Source organism: Rhinopithecus roxellana, chromosome 4 (assembly GCF_007565055.1).
Source record: "Rhinopithecus roxellana isolate Shanxi Qingling chromosome 4, ASM756505v1, whole genome shotgun sequence".
In the NCBI taxonomy this organism is placed as follows: Eukaryota; Metazoa; Chordata; class Mammalia; order Primates; family Cercopithecidae; genus Rhinopithecus; species Rhinopithecus roxellana.
The window spans coordinates 149,246,777-149,258,968 of NC_044552.1; the positions used below are offsets into that span (position 1 = coordinate 149,246,777).

At 38.0% G+C, this 12,192-nt stretch overlaps 1 long non-coding RNA gene across 1 annotated transcript in view; it reads left to right on the forward strand.

Moving 5' to 3' along the window:
- Positions 1-12,192, forward strand: part of LOC115896962 — a 39,878-nt gene that overhangs the window by 10,534 nt on the left and 17,152 nt on the right. Inside the window, exon 3 of the long non-coding RNA XR_004056913.1 lies at positions 1,157-1,301. This is a non-coding gene — a long non-coding RNA (uncharacterized LOC115896962). The remainder of the gene's footprint in view (positions 1-1,156; positions 1,302-12,192) is intronic.

Consider the following 12,192-nt stretch of genomic DNA (forward strand, 5'->3'; position numbering starts at 1 on the left):
AGCTATCCTGGTAAAATATTTCAATTTAAAGATATACGTTGCTGCTGTTTGGAGGAATTTTCTATAAATGCCAGTAATAATTAGTAGCATTTATGGAATAAAAATAGGACAAAGGATTAGTGATCTTCTGTTTGGCAAAGTTTTCCTAAAAAGGACACAAGAAATTATACATTATAAATTTTAAAAAATGAAAATTATAATATTTTATTCTTCAAAAGACGTCATTAAAATTATTATAATAGATTGAAAGGAAGTATTGCAAAATAAATATCTGAGAAAGAGCTTTTGTTTTGAATATACAAATAATTTACAATGCAATGGTAAGAAAACAAACAACTCCGTACATTTGTGGACTGAGTTGGACAGGTATTTTAATGGATATTTCAACAACAACAACAACAAGAACAAGAAAAGATACACAAATGGCAAATAAGCAATGGAAAAGATGCTCAACAGTATTAGTCTTTAGGGAAAAGGAGGTTAAAACTATAAGGGCAATACCATTGCACACCTGTGAGAACAGCTAATATTTAAAAGTATGACCATAGCAAACGCTGGTGAGGATGGAGAGCAATTTCAAATCTTATACACTCCAGCTGGGAATGTAAACCGTTTTGGAAAACAGTGTGGTCAATTTATAAAACATTAAACATTCACCTACCTTATGGCTCAGATATTCTAATCCTACAATTAATACATTTGAGACCCAAATTTTGGATACAAATGCTCGTATCACTTTTTATTTTTAATAACCAAAACTTGAAAATAATAGAAATGTCCATTAGCAGGTACATGGGTAGATAAATTGTGCTGTGCTTACGCAACGGGCAATGACTCAGCCATAAAAAGCAACAAGCTACTGGGGGATGCAGTGAGTGGATGATGCACCCAAAGTTGTTAGGTGAAATTAAAGCAGCCAGATTCATAGTAAGAAAGAGCATGCACTGTTAAGACTCCATTTACATGAAATTCTGGAAAATGAAAACTACTTTACAGTGGCAGAAATCAAACTGCCAGTTGCCTCAGACAGGAGCGGAGGGAGAAATGGACACCAAGGAATATGAGGAAGCCTTTAGGTTACAGAAACACACGTTTTCATGGGAAATCAATATGTCACTGTATTAGTATTCATCAATACGTGCAACTTATTTTACAGCCATCATACCTCATTAAACATAAGATGAAATAAAGACATTTCAAGTCAGAGAAGAGTTGATCAATTTCCTGCCACAGAATGACATCAGAAATAAACAGTAAAAGAAGTTTCTTGAGCGGAAGGAAAAGTCCAGAAGATCCTACAGGTAAGCAGAGATCATCAGGAAGGAATGAAGCACTCCAGAAACTGTAAAAATAGCAAGAACTGTTTAAAACAACAACTATAACAATTTAGTGCAAGTTTTATAAGGTGTGCATAAGTAAAATTTTATATTAGTGCAAAAATGGAGTTAACTATTGGAAGCTTCTTGTATTTTCAGAGAAATATTAAAATTACTACTTTAAACATTAGCTACTCAAAGATGCTTAGGGTAGTTGCTAAGAGGATAATAAAATAATGTACTAAAATATAATGAAAAAGAAAAATCAATGCATGAAAAGATGACTTACCTGAAAGAAATTAAGAAAAGTGGAACAAAAATAAAAACAGACAAGACAAATAGAATCATTTAGTAGGATGGTAGGCTTACTTAAACACAATTATTTTAGTAATTAAATGTATAAAACTGAACACTCTAATTAGAAGACAAAGATGGTCTGTATGAAAAACCAAGAACCAACAATATGAAATTTGCAGGAGGCACATTTTAGATGAAATAATACAGACAGGCTGAAGATCAATGTCTATAGAGTGGGAGTCATGAACACACTGTGTTTAAGAGGCAGCTGAGGTAGCTATAGCACTATGAGACAGTTGATTTTAATTAAGGCAAAAATATTCCTAAAGATAAAAACTGCATTTCATAAAAACAGAAAGATACAAAACTCATTATTGTGTGCGCATGCCTAATAACATTGCTAAACATGTATAGGAAAAAAAAAAAAAAGACCTAATTAAGCAGAGGAAGATAAATATTCAAAAGCATAGTTGAGGATTTTAACACCTGTTTCTGAAGCTGAGAGAATAAACAAACCAAAAAAAAAAAAAGTATAAAAATAGCCTTTGAGGGACACAGCTAAATTTTCCAGAACACAGCACCCAACAACTGCAGTGTAAACTCTTTATCAGGGGAACAAGGAACATTTACCAAAACAGACTCGACCATAAAACGCATCTCAACAAATTAAAAATAAAAAGATAAGTAAAATCACACAAACTCTGGTTTCCTGCGCAACACAATCACACTGTAACACAACAGAAAGATAACTGAAATAATCGCACAAACACTTCCACGTTGTTACGCATAGAAGGAGCACAATGGACATTGAGAATGTTTTGTATTGAAAAATGATAAGAAGTGTCATATCAAAACATGAGGGAGGAGCTAGAGCAGTGCTTAGAGAAAACTCTATAGCTTTAGTTGCATATATTTAATAGGAAGAAAGTTTTGGAATAAAGGCTCAGAGCTTCTGCCCCCAGAAACTGGGAAAAGAACAGCAAATTAAACCCAAAGATACAAGGAAGCAAATTATAAACTAAGTTGGAAAACTAAGAATTTTCTGGTTTGAGCAGGTAATCGTTTGATGTTTCATTGCTCCAATTAAAAAACAACCAAAATTCTTTTTTTTTTTTTTTTTTTTTTATTTTTTTATTTTTTATTTTTTTTTATTTATTTTTTTTTTTATTATACTTTAAGTTCTAGGGTACATGTGCATAACGTGCAGGTTTGTTACATATGTATACTTATGCCATGTTGGTGTGCTGCACCCATCAACTCGTCAGCACCCATCAATTCATCATTTATATCATGTATAACTCCCCAATGCAATCCCTCCCTCCTCCCCCCTCCCCATGATAGACCCCAGTGTGTGATGTTCCCCTTCCCGAGTCCAAGTGATCTCATTGTTCAGTTCCCACCTATGAGTGAGAACATGCGGTGTTTGGTTTTCTCTTCTTGTGATAGTTTGCTAAGAATGATGGTTTCCAGCTGCATCCATGTCCCTACAAAGGACGCAAACTCATCCTTTTTTATGGCTGCATAGTATTCCATGGTGTATATGCGCCACATTTTCTTAATCCAGTCTGTCACAGATGGACATTTGGGTTGATTCCAAGTCTTTGCTATTGTGAATAGTGCCGCAATAAACATACGTGTGCATGTGTCTTTGTAGTAGACTAATTTATAATCCTTTGGGTATATACCCAGTAGTGGGATGGCTGGGTCATATGGTACATCTAGTTCTAGATCCTTGAGGAATTGCCATACTGTTTTCCATAATGGTTGAACTAGTTTACAATCCCACCAACAGTGTAAAAGTGTTCCTATTTCTCCACATCCTCTCCAACACCTGTTGTTTCCTGACTTCTTAATGATTGCCATTCTAACTGGTGTGAGATGGTATCTCATTGTGGTTTTGATTTGCATTTCTCTGATGGCCAGTGATGATGAGCATTTTTTCATGTGTCTGTTGGCTGTATGAATATCTTCTTTTGAGAAATGTCTGTTCATATCCTTTCCCCACTTTTTGATGGGGTTGTTTGTTTTTTTCTCGTATATTTGTTTGAGTTCTTTGTAGATTCTGGATATTAGCCCTTTGTCAGATGAGTAGGTTGCAAAAATTTTCTCCCATTCTGTAGGTTGCCTGTTCACTCTGATGGTAGTTTCTTTTGCTGTGCAAAAGCTCTTTAGTTTAATTAGATCCCATTTGTCAATTTTGGCTTTTGCTGCCGTTGCTTTTGGTGTTTTAGACATGAAGTCCTTGCCCATGCCTATGTCCTGAATGGTACTACCTAGATTTTCTTCTAGGGTTTTGATGGTATTAGGTCTAACATTTAAGTCTCTAATCCATCTTGAATTAATCTTCGTATAAGGGGTAAGGAAAGGATCCAGTTTCAGCTTTCTACTTATGGCTAGCCAATTTTCCCAGCACCATTTATTAAATAGGGAATCCTTTCCCCATTTCTTGTTTCTCTCAGGTTTGTCAAAGATCAGATGGCTGTAGATGTGCGGTATTATTTCTGAGGACTCTGTTCTGTTCCATTGGTCTATATCTCTGTTTTGGTACCAGTACCATGCTGTTTTGGTTACTGTAGCCTTGTAGTATAGTTTGAAGTCAGGTAGCGTGACGCCTCCAGCTTTGTCCTTTTGACTTAGGATTGTCTTGGCAATGCGGGCTCTTTTTTGGTTCCATATGAACTTTAAAGCAGTTTTTTCCAATTCTGTGAAGAAAGTCATTGGTAGCTTGATGGGGATGGCATTGAATCTATAAATAACCTTGGGGAGTATGGCCATTTTCACGATATTGATTCTTCCTATCCATGAGCATGGTATGTTCTTCCATTTGTTTGTGTCCTCTTTGATTTCACTGAGCAGTGGCTCAAAGAGAATAAAATACCTAGGAATCCAGCTTACAAGGGATGTAAAGGACCTCTTCAAGGAGAACTACAAACCAAAATTCTTTTTTAATAGTTCTAATTAAAAAGCAGCCCAAACTGTTTTTCACTCACACACTTACCTGTTTCAGGCATCGTGTTGAGCTTGCAAGAACTATCAAGCATAGTCCATGTGAGGAGTCAAAACCTTCAATAACAGCACAAGAGAGTAAGGGATACAAGAGTTTCCACAAGGCGAAATTAAAGGAAACAATAAATCCTGTTGTGAACCATCCGACATTGCAGAGGGAGTGTGTGAGAATAGCTGGGCTGGTGAGGGGCGGCTCCCCACCTTGCTCTGCCCGGGGCTGCTCTGGGGACACAGAGCGAGTCTGGCTGTGCTGCCATCTGTCCTGTCGGGGACAGGTCTGATATGTCCACCCAAGAACTGTTGGCTTTTTCTCTATTTTTAAAATCTAAAGCATTTTCTTTGATATTCCACCACACCCCTGCTTCAGGATGGGGAAGAAAATTGCTCTCCCCACTGTAAAGATGAAGAAAGTGGGATGTGTAAAGGTGATAACCCTGCACACCGCACAGTCAGAGTCAAGACTCAAGACAATCTCCTGCCCTTCTCCTGTCCCCTCATAGCAATGGCACTTGGAGCTCAGCAGGAGGTGAGGAAGCAGCCTGGAGACCATTCAGAGGCAGCCGTGGAAAATCCTGGCTTGAGCTGGACTGGGCAGCTGCCGAGTGCCGGGGCAGAAAAGCACGCAGCCGGGCCAGTGGGGGAGCACACACAGCTGCACACAGGACAGAAGGCCCACATGTCTCAAGACGCACACGTGCATTAGGTTTCTTCCTTCATAAAAAGTCACCAACTCGGTAAATCTGTCACATTTATTCAACACCAGCTGCATTGGTGCCTCAGAGTTTGACCCAAATATGTGTTCTGTCACCCAGGAGACTTGAAACAGATGCTAACTCAGTCATGGCAACTTCACATCGCAGGCTTGAAGTCACAGGGGCTCTTCACAGAAGGGTGCAGGGGTCTGGGTGTGAGCAGGGCCGAGAGACCAGAGCCACGGCCTCCAGGGCTGCACAGCCTATGAAATTCACTCTGGCCATTTTTGCTTAGGCCAGCAATAACCTCCCTCATCAGAGGAACATCAATTTTGTTTTAATATGCCATGAGTCTTTTGTTATCCCTGAATGGTGACTAGGCATAGATTATTGCCATATTATATGCCATATTGCAAATAACAAAAAATAACCAGGCTCTATCACTGTGGTGAAATGCAAATCCTAGATTTAAAACTGTTTTTCAACATAAAGTCATGGGAATGGAAGTTCAAACACCAAAACAAAGTTATATAACAGGAATAATAAATTAAAGATGTCAAGCAGCAGATGCGGAGAGAGAAAGCACACACACTCACTCACGCCTGCTGGAGCCACAAAAGCTAAGGCCTGTTGCCACAGTTTATTTAAAATGTATACGCACGCATAACTCCCAAACCCGGCAAATCACTGCTTAGGCATTTTGACAAGCATTTAGATAAACAGAAAGAATTAGCTGTTGTAGTTCTTTTTTTTTTTTTTTTTTAATAACTGTCTCAACAAACAAAAGAAAAATATTGAAAGTGTTTCACAGCTGAGGCTGCAGGAATTGGGGCAATAACAACGCTCACAACTGTCAGGTTCAGTGACTTACAGGAATAGTAACACTGTGAAAGTACTCCGTGGACTAAGTACCAAGAAATATGCAATAACTTTCACTGCTCCTTTGCTCTAATACATACAGCTCATAGCTGCTTTGAAGGGATGTATTCCTTATTTTCATGTTTCATGAAATTTTATAATTGTTAAATTTTTCTAATCCCTGCCCTGACGTTACTGGCTGTTTGATCTTGGGCAATTTAATTCCTTTCTCAAAGCCTGTTTACTGATTTATAAGATGAAATAATAGTGTCCACCTCATAAAAATACCATGAACATTTATAGAAACGATGCATTTAACACCATCTCAGTATGGGGCTTTCCAGCTAGAAGATCTTTACCAATTCAGCTTTTATTGTTTACAGTTTATGGTGCCATGTATAATCTGCTTTCTTCTTTAGCTACTCACTTTTGTTAAGTTATAAATCATGCTTTTCTATGTGAAGTAAGGCAAGATAAAGGGAATCCAGGGCATTGCAGTGGGAAGTGGATATATTCTAACTCTAAACAAAATGACCAGACTTGGGAGTGAGGGTGTTATCTGATGTGGGGTCCTGATTAGGAAAAGGAGCCAGGGTAGGGGGAGCAGGGAAAGCAAAAAGGCAAAGCAGATAAATTATAAATCTGCCTTTCTTCATGGTGCAGGACACACAGCCCTCCTGCACAAATAGTCCATCTAACACACAATCTCCCTATGCCTGACTTACCAGCAGACACCTCAGCTGATAGAAAAATGCAAGTGAGCTCACTGCAATCTTAGTGTTACCAGTACTGCACATATCCCTCTCCAGCACAAGCACCATCCTATAAAATACTCAGCAAGCTTTTGTCTCCTGGAACTCAGCATCTTTCTTGCTGATCTACCCATTGCATCCTTGCAACATATTTTCATACTTTCTTTAATAAATCCTCCTTTCTTTGCCTTGTAGGTAAAGGTAAACTGCCTTTGTAATTCCTTTACTGTATGCACCACTGCTCCCAGTTAGTCACTATCCACAACACTCAATCCTTCTGTTTAGAAAGCCTGGAGAGTGATGCACGTGGATGTCTGGAAGCGCATTCCACATAGAAATGATGACAACTTCAAATTCGTGCTTGTTGTTAAAGTGATAGGAAGGAGGACCACCTGGCCAGGCCATGAAGAGAACAATAGGGAGGTGCATAGCAAAAAGTAAGTGCCCTAGCAGGAAGCAGATGGCACGTTCAAAAGAGAAGTGTGGAGGTGTGATCAGTTAAGCAAACCATTCCAAACCCTTGGCCTGAAGCAAGGCGAGGTATAACCATGGAGCCCCACAAGAACCTGGGCTGTAGGGTGCCCACTGGACAGGATCTGTGAACACACAGAAGAGCAGCCTTTGCCAATACCTGGCCGAGGAGAAGGGAGAAAGAGAGACTTCCCCAGCTTCACCCTTCTCCCACATCCCGAGGTCCTCCTGGTGTTTCCAGTTCTAAACCCAGCAGAAAACAAAGCAAGGAGCCTGCACCTAAAGGTCATGAGGTTCAGCCTCCTGGCACGTAGCAGTGGGGAAGAATGGAGAGCTCTCTGAGACGGGCAGAGAGGACACGTGCAGCATTAGATAGAGGAGAGGTTGTGGGGTGTATTACATGAGGTCTTGAAAACCCTGCAAGAGATTTCACCCTGCTGGAGTGGGAAGTCGTAGGAGACACAGCAGGAGAGGGACTGCGTCTGACTCAGACTTACAAAGGTCCTTCTGGCTGATGTGTTGAAAAGGGCAGAAGAGAGAAATGGGGGAATAACATTAGGAGGCTGCTACCATCATCAAATGAGAGGGACAATGGCCTAAGAAGATGGCTAGTTGGAAAAATGCAAAGGAGAGGTTAGATGCTTGATATGTTCTGATGGTAGCACCAACGGGACTTGGTGATGATTGGATCTGAATGATGAGATAAGGAGAAGCATCAGAAGACGACTCCAGGATCTCTGACCGAAGTAGCTGGAAGGGAGAAGTCATCACTAACAAATGTGAGGGATCTGCAGGAGGAACTGGTGTGCAGGGAAGATGGAAAGTGGTTTGGACACGTTGAGTCTGAACTGTTTACATAGCAAAATAGAGACTTTCATGAGGCAAAAGCTGATACAAGCCTGAAGTTCAAGAAAGAGGTTAGGTCTCAATGTATTAATTTAGGAATAGTCAGCAAGATGGAAGCTAGATTCCTACAGTCAGGGAGCACATATGCACGCACGTAAGTGTGTATGCCCAGCACAACATCAGCTCTACATAAACCTTCGATATTATTCTTATTCTTGATTCTTCTTCTTCTTTCCCTTCAGTATACTTGATTAGGATTTATACACTATTTTTTGTTTTGCTAAAATAAACCTTGCCATTCTGTGACACTGTAGCTTCAGCAGAATTTCTGACCGGTTCAAGCTTATATAGACGTGTGTCTTCCTGCCTATACCAATAACTACAACTAGAAACTCTGAAAATAACGCAAGAAACAACCAAAGGAGAACCCTGAATGGTGGCTGGGTAAAGGTGGAATAGTTTGGTACCTAAGGACTAAAAAGAGGAAAACATGAGCACAGCAGCAGGGCATCCGATATAGCCCTACCCATACAAGAAGGAGACCCAGAGGCACCATTTCCAGACCCCCAACCAATGGCAGAACCAAACCTAGGTAGATGTACAAGCAATAAACATCATTATTACAAACATTTTCTCGGGTCGTTACCTTTTTATCTTGGCTGCTTTCCCTTAGAGATGCTTTACAATGGAATGTTGTTCTAATCTGTGGATCACTGACTTTCCATGCCTTCGTGGTTTTAAAAACGTTAGTCTTATCTAGACGTGCTTTTCTCATTGCACAGATTAACTGAGTTAATGTGTGCACAACTAACGGGGGAAGGACGATTTGAGCCGAATCCCACAGCGCAACACACACCTGTAGGTAATGAACACAAAGAAAAAGCATCTTGAAATTGACCAGAAAGAAACCCATTACATATAGGTGAACAGCAGTTAAAATGTAAAGGATTTATCATCTGAAATGATGAAAGCCAGAAAGAAGCAGCCCAATAGTTTTTTTCTTGTTTTTCCCATACCATTTAACCACTGAATGAAAAGAACTTTCAACTCGAAATAAAGACATACTCAGATGAAAGAAAAGTAGAAAGATATTTGTTGCTCGTGGAAACAGAGATAAGCCCTAACATATCAATAATTATATAAAATGTAAATGGCCTAAATACATCAATCAAAATACATAGATTGGCAGAGTGGATAAAGAAAATGCCACTCACCTATATGCCCTTTATTAGCAACTCACTTTAAATTCAATTATATGGCCAGTTTGAAAGTAGAAGTAGGAACAAAGATAGACCATGCAGCATTAAAGATATTCTGATTCTAAATGGTCTATTAAAGACCATTCTGATTCTAAAAATCAGAGGAGACTCTATTAATATCTAAAAAAGTAGACTTCAGAGCAAAGAAAATTACTAGAGACAAAGAGGGACACTACAAAAATGATAAAAAGATAAATCTACCAGGAAGTTATAATAATTCTAAATGTATATGCACCAAACAACAGCACCTTAAAATGCATGAATCAACAACTGAAAGGAGAAATAGACAAATCAAACATTATGGTTGTAGATTTTAATACCTCTCTCTCAGCAACTGATAAATAAGCAGAAAACCAGCCAGGATACATAGGATCTGAATAATCACAATCAATTAACAGTATCTAATTGACATAAGCAATACATTCCATACAACAACAGCAGGATATGGATGTTTACAGGTGTCCACGGAGCATTCACTAAGATAGACCACATCATGAGTCATAAAACAAACCTCAATACATTTAAAAATTATAGTCATATAGTCTATTATCTGACATAATGAAAACAAACTAGAAATGAATAACTAAAATCAACAGGAAAATCTCTAAACATAAGGAAATTAAACTACAGACTTTTAAATGAGCCATTTGTCAGGAAAAAGTCTCCAAAGGTTTAAAAAATACATAGACTAGAATGAAAATGAAAATACAGCATTTCAAAATATGTGCAACACAGCTAAAGCAGTGCTGAGAGGGAAATCTATAACATGAATTGCTTATACTACAAAACAGTAAAGGTTTCAAATTAATTACCTAAGTGAATGCCTCAAAAAAGTAGAAAAGTACAACAAAATAAACTAAAATCAAGTAGATAGAAGGAAATAATAGGGAGCAAAATCTGTGAAACCGAAACAGAAATTTAATAGAAAAAATTAAAATCTAAAGCTGTTTTTTTCAAAAAAAATCAACGAGGTTAACAGACGCTAGCAAGACTGACAAAAGAAAGAAGATACAAACCAGAAATATCAGGAGTAAAATAAGTGATATCACTACAGATCCTACTGTGATCTAAATAAAATAAAGGACTGCAACAACCAATTTATGTTCATAAATCTGACCACTCAGAAGAAATAAATCACTTCCTTGAAAATCACAAACCAAAACATCTCAACCAAGATGAAATAGATAATTGGAAGAGTTTTATAAATATTAAAGACATTGAAGCCTAACTAAAAATCTCCCAAAAAGAGATTTTCAGGCCCACATGATTTCACTGGAGGATTCCAACAGACATGTAAAGAAGAGCTAACAGCAATTTTATACAACCTCTTCCAGAAAATAAAAGAGGGGGAAACTTTTCAACTTATTTTATAAGCCCAGAACTATCCTGATACCAAAACCACCAAAGAAAATACAAGAAAAAAAAATCTATCACTGAAAGCTTTTCAAGGGGAAGACCAGACTTTGGCATTAGGAAATTTTAATTTCACTAACCATTCTTCCAATTTATTTGCAATTGTTTCCTTGTATTTTAGTTGCATATCTTTTTTAATCCCAAGATATATTATGATTTTATTATTGTTTATATCATTATGGTTGTTTACATTTAGTCACACAATTATCACTCTCTTTTCTCTTAATTTTTTTTTACATGTCAGATCTTCATTCTAGGATTATTTTCTTCTTACTGAAATCCTTCAAAATCATCCTCTAGCACTACACTTAATAATAATGTTCTCCCTATAGGTGACTTAGTTTTTTGTTATCTAAAATGTCTTTATATTGCTGTAATTCTTGAAGCTAATTTTGCTAGGTACACCATCCTCAGCTGGTAATTCTTTTCTTACAGTGCTTGGAAAAGGTTATTCTTCTGTCTCCTAATTCTCGTTGTTTCTGTTCACAAATCTTATGGCCGTTGAAATTTTTCATTACAGATGTTTCTCATGTCTCTGTAGCTGCACTTAAGATCTTCGCTTTGTTTTTGCCGTTCGGAAGTTTTATTAGAAAATGCGTAAGTGTGGATTTCTTTTTTATTTTCTTACTATTAGTTCTTCCATAGTATGGCTTTCACACCATTCCCTTCACTCTTTCATATGTGGCTCAGCTTAAACTGAAGCTCGAGTTTTTCAATCGACTTTTTACATCTCTTAACCTCTTTTATATTTACCATTTCATTATATTTCTGAGTATCTCTGTGTAATTTCTTCAGAGAAATCTTCTATTTTACTTCTCTCATCGTTCACTTTGACAACTATTGAGTTCTTAATTCACCGATTTTATTTTTTATTTCTAAAAGTTATCTATTCTAATTATGTCTGGTTATTTTTAATAGTCTCTTTCCTTGGGCTCATTTTTGATTTGGTTTCTGTGACTGTCATTTCTGGTGCCACTTTTTCGGGTTTTTCTGGTAACTTTTAACTGTGAGCTTCTTTGTGGTTCGCCTTGCTACACAGACATACAAAATGGCCGAAGAAATGCGCTCCTTTGGAGAGGATTTGCATTTGCTTCTGTTAGAAACCAGGGAATACCTTTAGTGTAGGAGCCCTCCGGCGCTAGGAATCTTCAAGGAGCTCTGACATAAGTCTCTGGTGCTAGGACATGCAGGGTAGTGGCCGTCTTAACCCGAGCCCCAGCTGGGGTTATACACATCCAAATGTATCTGAAAGATTGATGGCAGGCGCCTGCTAGAATCTTGC